Here is a 9,125-nt window from a genome sequence, read left to right on the forward strand (position 1 = left end):
TTAGGCCCCGCCCCGCGCTCATCCTGGCCCCGCCCTCTCCGGGCGGAGACGGAAACCTTTAGGCTCCGCCCCCACTCGGAGGGTGAAGAGGAGGAGGGCGAGCGGGGTCTAAGCATTCTGGTCCGGCCCAGTCGCGTAGCTCCTGCTACTATTCTCCGAGTGGCGAGGTGGCAGATGTATGCACTAAATTAAGTCTGCGTGCCCGTCACTTCTTGCGTGGATTTGCAATCCGTCATACTCCTCGGAGTCCTGCAGGACTTGAGGTTGAGAAGGAGTAGGTTCGGGAGGCCGCTCCATTCTCGGGGCTGCTCTCGCCTCTCCGGGTCTGCTCGCCTCCCCGGAGCCAGGATCCGACGACAATGCCCGGGCTTCCGGCTGCCTGTTGCTAGCCACTCAGACCCACTGGGCTGGCTGGGCGAGGTTGTGAGTGACCTGGATTCGCATTCAAACCCTGAAAATGGCCAGAGCGCACTAGTTCGTCCCAGAACCGGATATCAGAAACGCCGGGGAGTTTGCGAGGCGGTGGAAGTAGATTTAGAAAACCCCTTGTTGACGAAAGGGAACTCGACTCCTAAAAGACTAAGGGGAAAAATTGCCGGGCGTAGTGACTCACGCATTTAATCCCAGCACCCGGGAGGCAGGGGCAGGTGGATCTCTGTGAGTTCGAGGCCAGCCTGGTCTACAAATCGAGTTCCAGGATAGTCAGCAGGATAGTCAGAGCTACACAGTGAAACCTTGTCTCGAAATAACCCAACAAAACAAAACAAAGAAAGGACGGGGCGTGGGGTGGAGGAGTTATAAACAAAAAGAAGTCCGTCTAGAAAAATCTAACACATCAAGTAAATAGCAGGGTTCCTATGATTTCCTGAAATGAAGTGTTTCGTGGGAGGTTAGGTGAAGGGACCTGGGCGACATTTTGTGAGTTAGGTATACTTTGTCTTTTGTCTGTCACCACCTGGCTTAAACCTTTCAGATACTGGTGTGACACCTTAGCGGCGAAATGTCGTCTTACTTTATTTCATAGTAGTATGATTGAAGCCACTGTTTTCAGCCCCAATCATTCACCTCAAGACTATACTTAAATTTCTCTCAAGTCGAAAAGCACTTTTTAAAAAATTATTTTTGTTTTGTTTTTTTTTAGACAGCGTTTCTCTATGTAGCATTGGCCATCCTGGAATTTGCTCTGTAGACCAGGCTGGCCTCGAACTCAGATTCGTTTGCCTATCGAGTGCTGGGATTAAAGAAGGGTACCACCACCACCCGGCCTTTTCTAATTTTCTTCAACTAATTTTCTTCAACCCTACCTTTATGTTGGGTTCCAGGGATCCATCCAAGGTTGCCAGGTTTGTGTGAAGCTTGGAAATGAATGGAGGATGAGTATGGTGGCTCATAATTGTAATCCCAGAATTCTTGAGGCCAAAGCAGGAAGATTGCTGTGAGTTCTAGGCCAGTCTGGGGTATAGAGTGAGACTCTGTCTCAGAAAAATACACATACATAAAAATGCAAGTTTAGGAAGAAGGAACACCACATAATGTTCCACATAATGTAGCCCCAACTACATTGTAACAACAGTTTGTTTTAATATGACACATTTATAAATTTAATATATCTAGTGTTTACATTCTCATTTTGACATGTAACACATTGAAGGCATATGAGTACATACTGGCAGTTTAATAGTATATTTTATTCAAATAAGTTGATTAAAAGGTCACATACTTGAGGAACAGTGAGTTGAGATTTGATTTCTGTGATAAGATTTCTTTCCACTTGAATCTGGAATATCAAAAAGGACATTTAAATTTTAATTAATTATTTAAAAAAGCAAGCACGGTTAGTGCCAGGCAAGATGTACCCACTATTGCAATGGTGATATGAAAGTTATGGGAATAACTAACTGCTTTGGATTGGATCTGAGGCCGCTTCCACAGGAGGGAATTCAGATCTGGTATATCAACCTGGGGCAAATACCCAAAGGTAGCACTGCTTGGAGGAATGCACGGGATTAGGCGAAGAGGAAGGCCCCCCAAAAAACACTGGACAGACAGCATAAAGGAAGACTGTGGAACCTTGAGTATGACAATAACACAAGCATTTAGGACTGCCCAGGATAGGAACAACTGGAGACCCGCCATAAACGGGCTGCCCATGCATGCTTGGCATTGCCGGGGCATAAACCGTGAAAATGGTGACTGTCAATCTCGTCAGAAGCCCCATGACTCAGGAAGTCACTGACCTGAGGAGGAACCTACTGCCGTTCTGTTAAGGGACATGTTGTCAAACTGCCTTCTGAATAATGCTTATGCTTCTATCTGCAGATTAGTGTTGCTCTCAGCTTGGGCCCGAGACACTTCTCTCTGCAGTCGTCAGCAGTTAATGATGAGACTCATAACTTGGTGGAGTGTGCTGAGACTGGTGATTGCTCCGTCCCGTGTATCAGTCCTCTCTCCCTGCAAGGCTAAGGAGATGCCCGGGAAGAAGAGCAGAAAGGAGGTAAAAACCGGGGAATGGGAGGGGGTGAGCGCGTGAGATTTTGTTTTGGGGACGTGACGTGGTCGTTGCACCGTGAACTCAGGCAGCTGTGATCAAGATCAAGTTAACGAGAGTAGTTAACTAATAGGCAGCCCTAATTGGACTCAATGGGTTACTGACAAGAACAAAAAAAAAGTGACTGTGAAGAGGGCAGGAGACGTGCTGGAGGCGCCTGGAGAGGGCAGGCAGGAGTTGAGGGCTCCTTGTGGGGAATGGATGTGCTATTTATGTGTATAAAATTGTCAAATAATAAAAAATAGTCTACTAAAAAATAAATAATGTAAATTCAAACTTGTAATCTGAGCACTGGGAGGCGGAGTTCAAAGCCAGCCCTGCGTGAGACCCTGTCTCAAACCAACCAACCAATAAACAGAAAGGCATTTGCTATATTTATTGTCAGGAATTGTCCTAAGGGCTGGCATGGCTCATGCCTTTAATCCCAGCACTTGGGAGACAGAGGCCGAAAGATTTCTCTGAGTTTGAGATCAGCCTGACCTACAGAGTGAGTTCCAGGACAACCAGGGTCTCAAAAAAACAACAACAAAAAAAAAACTATCAAAAAGAAAAAGAAAAAAGAAAGAAAGAAAAGGAGGAAGAAAAAAAAGAAAAAACTGTTCCAACTACTGGAGGAAGAAAGAAAAAAAGAAAAAATGATATAGTCCAAACCCCACAGGGAAGTGAGTGGTTAGACATCAGACAGGCCTGCAAACAGTCACAGTGTACTGGAGTGAACACTGTAATCGAGGCTTGTTCTCTTTGCCGTGGAAGACGTAGGAGCCTTTACTTTGTCGGGCAAGAAGCACTTCCTTACAGTTGTGACATTTGAGATGTCGGCTGAAGAACGAGATTTGCATACAGGAACATTAAGCTCTTGTAGACCAGGCTGGCCTCGACCACACAGAGATCTGCCTGCCTCTGCCTCCCGAGCGCTGGGATTAAAGGCGTGTGCCACACCGCCTGGCATTGTCATAAAATGTTCTCTCGACCAGAAGCTTGTTTGCAGGTCCTCTGAATTAAAACCTAGACTTTTTTTCCCCCCCGAGACAGGGTTTCTCTGTGTTGCTTTGGCACCTGTCCTGGAACTAGCTCTTGTAAATCAGGCTGGATTTGTTAGAGTGGCTTCCAGGATGCGGCCTGGGTAGTCCAATAATGCTGGTCTCATGCTGAGACTGAGACTCCAGCAGTGGCTCAGCCCCCAGGGCTGAATGTCCCAGCTGTCCCACACTGAAGGCCTGGAGGGTTCCCAGAGAGCTGCTGATCTTCTTTCTGTGTTTGGACTTCTTCCGTCGGAAGCCCAAAGAAGTCGGTTCTGATCCTGATGCAGGACCGTGGAGAGAGGAACTTGCCGGAAGGATGAAGGCAAGCAGCGTAGCAACTGCGCTTCACTGGCTTCCGGGTGCAGTCAGGTTGACAACCAAAAGGCACTGGTCGCTGGGGTCATAACGGTTATATGAATGACTCTTGAAAGCTTCTTGGACATTGTGTCAAGAACTTACTGCTGGCAAATGTTTGCGACCTTGAGATCCAATGAAGTCAATTCTTAGACAAGGGACCACTTGGAGAAAGTCCTGATTTGTTCTGATTGCCTCTCTTTGCTTCCTCCTAGGGGCCCTAAACATACATAAGGCTACCCTTGACTCAGCTCCAACCGAGGTCATTCAGACCAGAAAGAGCAACCAGTTAACATGCGCATACGAAGAAATAAAAACCATTTATTTTAAGCCTCCGGTTTGGAGAGCTCCAGCTCTGTGTCATAATAGTACTTACCCGATCCGTAGTGACCCATTAGATGTGGGGTGGAAAGGGATGAGTCCTTGCTTGGGTGGCGGGAGAAAGTTAGCATTAGGAAACTCTACATACGAGAATAAATGAATAACTGATGATATCGTGTGGAGTGCCAGGTGGGCACGCATGCCCAGTGCCTGCAGAGGCCAGAAGGTGGTAAGTCCCCTGCAGCTGTCCACAGTGGGTGCTGGAGCCGGACTCAGGTCCTTGAGAAGAGCAACAAGAACTCTTAACTGCTTGGCCATCCCTTCAGCCCTGTCTTTCTTTATTTGCTTGTGTGTGTGTGTGTGTGTGTGTGTGTGTGTGTGTGTGTGTGCGCGCGCATCTGTGTGGAGATACATGTGAAGGTCAGAGGACGGCTGAGGAAATCATTTTTCTCCTTTCACCAAGTGAGTTCCTTGGAGTGTTGGTTAGGTTTGTGTTTGTTGTTTGTTTGCTTTTGTTTTTGTTTGTTTGTTCGTTTGTCTTTTGTCCATGTGACACAACCTAGATCTGGGAAGAGGGAACCTCAGGTGAAGAATTTCCCAAATGAGCTCAGAACATAGCCATGTGTGAGAGTGCCTTCACTGCTGATTGATGTGGGAGGGCCCCCCCCGCCCACTGTGGTGACATCATCCCTGGGCAGGTGGGCCTGGGTTGTATAAAAAAAGCTAGCTGAGGTGCTGGTGAGATGGCTCAGTGGTTAAGACCCCTGGCTGCCCAGGTTCAATTCCCAGCACCCACATGGCAGCTCACAACTGTCTGTAACTCTGGTTCCAGGGGATCTGATCTCCTCACACAGACATACATGTAGGCAAAACACTGATGCACATAAAATAAAAATTGGCTATGTATTAAAAAGAAGCTTAGTTATATTTTTTAAAAAGCTGAGCATAAGCCAATGGGAAAGTCAGTAGGCAGTGAGATTTTCCATGCTGCTGAACTCAGTTCCTGCTTGCACTCCTGCTCTGGCTTCTGATGGGGGTGGTGGGCTTTGACCTAGAAGTCTAGCCAAATAAACCCTTCCTCTCTGAAGCTGCTGTTCAGAGAGTTCTGTCATAGCAACCGAAAAGCAAACTAGAGCAGGGATAGAAACCAGGTCGTCTGGCTTGGTGGCAGGTGCTTTCACCCACTGAGCCGCCTCACTGGCCCCAATTAAAACTGTTGATTACACGTATTTAGTGTGTGCCACGCCCATCTTCCATGGGCACGCGAGAACGCTGCAGTGAGTGTGTGGGTGTGAACTGACTGCTTGAAGAAGTTGGTCTTTTCCTCCTACTACAGGGTTCCTGGGATGAACAGGTTGGCAGGCTTCATGGCAGGTGCCTCTTCTTGCTGAGCCATTCCACTGGTGCATCTCTCTCTCTCTCTCTCTTTCTCTCTCTCTCTCTCTCTCTTTCTCTCTCTCTCTCTTTCAAAACAGAGTTTCTCTGTGAAGTGACTGTCCTGGAACTCACTCTGTAGACCAGGCTGGCCTTGAACTCACAGAGATCCGCCTGCCTCTAGCCTCCCGAGTGCTGGCCTGTGCCATCCCCACCTGCCTGGGCCTTGGTTTTTTAAGACAGAGTCTCACTGTGTAGCTCTGACCAGCCTGAAGTTCTGTACTATAAACTACACTGGACTCCAATTTGTAGCGATTCACCTGCTTTAGTCTCCTGAATACTGGGTTACAGTCATAGACCACAGTGTCTGGCCAGGACTTGTTTTTTGTACGTGGGAAACAGGAAATAATGGTACATACCTGTAATCTAAGCATCCAGGAAGCCGAGATTAGAGAACTGAGTTTGAGGCCAGGCTGGGTGACATAATGAGACCTTGTCTTAAAGAAACAAACTGGGTGCCAGGCAGTGGTGGTGCATGTCTTTAATTCCAGCACTTGGGAGGCAGAGGCAGGTGGACCTCTGTGAGTTCGAGGACACCCTGGTCTACAGAGTGAGTTCTAGGACAGCCAGGGCTACACAGAGAAACCCTGTCTCAAAAAAAGAATAGTGGTGGTGGGGGGAAACAAGCTGGGCATGGTGGTTCATGACTATAATCCCAGCATTTGAGAGATTGAGACAGGAGGATCACTATTAGTTGAAGTCTAATCCCGACTGTTACATACTCAGTTCCGGGGCAGCCTGGGCCTCAAAGTGAGACTCTGTCTCCAGGAACCAATGGGAGAACAACAAGGTGGGGGAGGTTGACGGGATGACCATGCAGCTTCAGAAACAAGGCTGCGGAGGCCGAGGCCACGGCTCAGTGGGTAAGATCTTACCAAGTTCAGATCCCCGCACCCGAGGAAAAGATGGTAAAGAACCTGTAACCCCGCTCCTGTGTGGCTCCATGAGGCGCTGAGCAGACCAGCAGCTGCCAGGGCTGCGGCACAGTAAGTGGGGCGGGTCCTAACCTGTCAGGGGACTGTGCACCCAGAGAAAATCAAAGTAGGCACTTACAGCTGTGTATAGAGTTGACATAAAACTACAGGTCAGGTGGTGACCGTGGAGACATCAGACGCAAAAGGGAACAGGAAGGCATACCCAGTACTACAATTCGGGCCATTCCTCTATTGAAAGAGCAACAGAATCCAAATGTAGACAGTCTTCGGGATGTGCTGACGTAAGATTCCAGGTTATATTCCCTTCAGACTTCTTTTCATGGACCTCAAGAACTGAGGTTCTGGCTCTGCCGTGAGTTCACAGATCCCTCTTGCCAGCCATTCGTACCAAAACCTTCAAGGGACTGTGTTCTGTCTCTCCACACTGTGTTCTTCACAGAGACCTGAAAACCTCCAGGTCTATTGACTGAAGACAACAGAACAATCAGACCGTCTGATTGGGCCTTGGCAGAGCTCTTAGAACACACGCGCTAGGAGCGCTCTGAAGCTGTTCCACTCCTGGTGACTTTTGGAGAACAGACGCCATGGTGTTCAAAGGACTGGCAACAGAGAGATCATCTCCGTGAGGAATCAGAACCTGACCAGCTCTGGCACTTCAGAGCTTTAAGAACTCCTAATAACAAAGTGCAACCTGAAGCGGAGTCTCTACGAGTCTAAGAGTCTATTTCCTGATGGCACCAGAAACATTCCATGTTAACATTTGGGTGAAAATGGCTTCTTTTGCCCTTAAGACTGCTAGTCTCTCATCCTGCCTGGCTTGTTAAATATGTTCAATATACTTTATAAACTCATAATTCTCCTGCCTCATCTTCAGAATCCTGGAATTGCAGGTAGGCATCACTTTGGCAAGTTGAATTTATTTATTTATTTTATGCATGCGTGCATGCATTGATTCATAGTTTTTTTGAGACACGATTTATTTATGTATTTGATTATTTATTTATGGTTTTTTGAGGCAGAGTCTCTCTATATAGCCCTGGCTGTCCTGGAACTTACTATGTAAACTAGGCTGGCCTCACACTCACTGAGATCCACCCGCCTCTGGCTCCCAATTGCCTGACCTTTCAACACATCTTTTTAGATGTGTTTACACATGACCCTAAGCTCACCTACTGACGACTGAAGAAACATTTAGGGTGGTTTTTTTTTGTTTGTTTGTTTGTTTATTCAAGTATCCAAAAACACTCTTTCCACTTCCTCCCCTCCTCCCAATACCCTCCCGCTCCCCCCACTCCCTCTCCTCCTCCCTCACCATTCCCAAGAGCAGTCAGGGTTTCCTGTCCTGTGGGGAATTCAAGTTCCTCCCCCCTCCCTCCGGGTCCAGGAAAGTGAGCATCCAAACAGGCCAGGATCCCAAAAAGCCAGTGCATGCAGACGCAACAAGACCCAGTGCCATTGTCAATGGCTTCTCAGTCTTCATTTGGACCTCGGGGGCTCAGTCAGCCCCCATGTCAGCCACATTCAGAGAATCCGGTTTGATCAAATGCTCGTTCAGTCCCAGTCCAGCTGGCCTTGGTGAGCTCTCATTCGATCAGTCCCCTTGTATCAGTGGGTGAACGCACCCTTCGCGGTCCTGACTTGCAGTGCTCCAATGTGGGTCTCCGTCTCTATCTCCATCCATCGTCGGATGAAGGCCCCCTCTGATTTTGCTTTCCTTGCTCACGATCTCCCTCCCTCTGCTTCTCATTTGGACCTAGGGAGTTAAGTCCAGTGTTCCAATATGTGTCTCTGTCTCTATCTCCATCCATCGCCATATGAAGGTTCTGTGGTGACATGCAAAATATTCGTCAGTATGGTTATGGGCCAAGGCCAGTTCAGGCACCCTCTCCTCTGCTGCCCAGAGTACAATCTGGGGACCTCTCCTTGGGCCTGGGATCCCCTCCAGAATCAAGTCTCTTGCAAACCCTAAAATGGCTCCCTTAGTTAAGATATAAACTTCCCTGCTCCCAGAACCATCCTTCCTCCCTCCCCCCTCCCATTCCCCCAAGCCATCCCCAATCCTCCCCCTCTCCCCTCTCCCCTCTCCCCAACCATCTTCCCCTACTTCCATCCCCCCACCCCCCATGCACCTGAGTTTGCCTGGCACTCTTGCCTAGTTCTAATATCCAGGAGGATAACTATATGATTTTCTTCAGGTTCACCTTCTTATTTAGCTTCTCTAGGATCACAAATTATAGACTCACAGACCTTTAACTATGGCTAGAATCCACTTATGAGTGAGTACATACCATATTCCTCTTTTTCTCCAAAATATACAAAGAACTCAAGAAACTAGACACTAAATCTCTAATTAACCCAATTAAAAAATGGGGTACTGAACTGAACAGAGAATTTACAACAGATGAATTTCGAATGGCCAGAAGACTCTTAAGGACATGCTCAACCTCCTTAGCGATCAGGGAAATGCAAATCAAAACCACTTTGAGATACCATCTTACACCTGTCAGAATA

At 47.8% G+C, this 9,125-nt stretch overlaps 1 long non-coding RNA gene across 2 annotated transcripts; it reads left to right on the forward strand.

Moving 5' to 3' along the window:
* The first annotated feature begins 42 nt into the window (after positions 1 to 42).
* LOC146893238 (uncharacterized) lies at positions 43 to 4,254 on the forward strand. 2 transcript variants are annotated; one of them, XR_015738775.1, is made up of 3 exons: positions 43 to 176; positions 2,320 to 2,494; positions 4,140 to 4,254. It is a non-coding gene; the product is annotated as an uncharacterized LOC146893238 (long non-coding RNA). The 2 variants fall into 2 exon arrangements; XR_015738776.1 differs by having other exon boundaries at positions 62 to 423.
* The last annotated feature ends 4,871 nt before the right edge of the window (positions 4,255 to 9,125 follow it).

The sequence above is a fragment of the Myodes glareolus genome, chromosome 9, assembly GCF_982192425.1.
Source record: "Myodes glareolus chromosome 9, mMyoGla1.1, whole genome shotgun sequence".
Lineage (NCBI taxonomy): Eukaryota > Metazoa > Chordata > Mammalia > Rodentia > Cricetidae > Myodes > Myodes glareolus.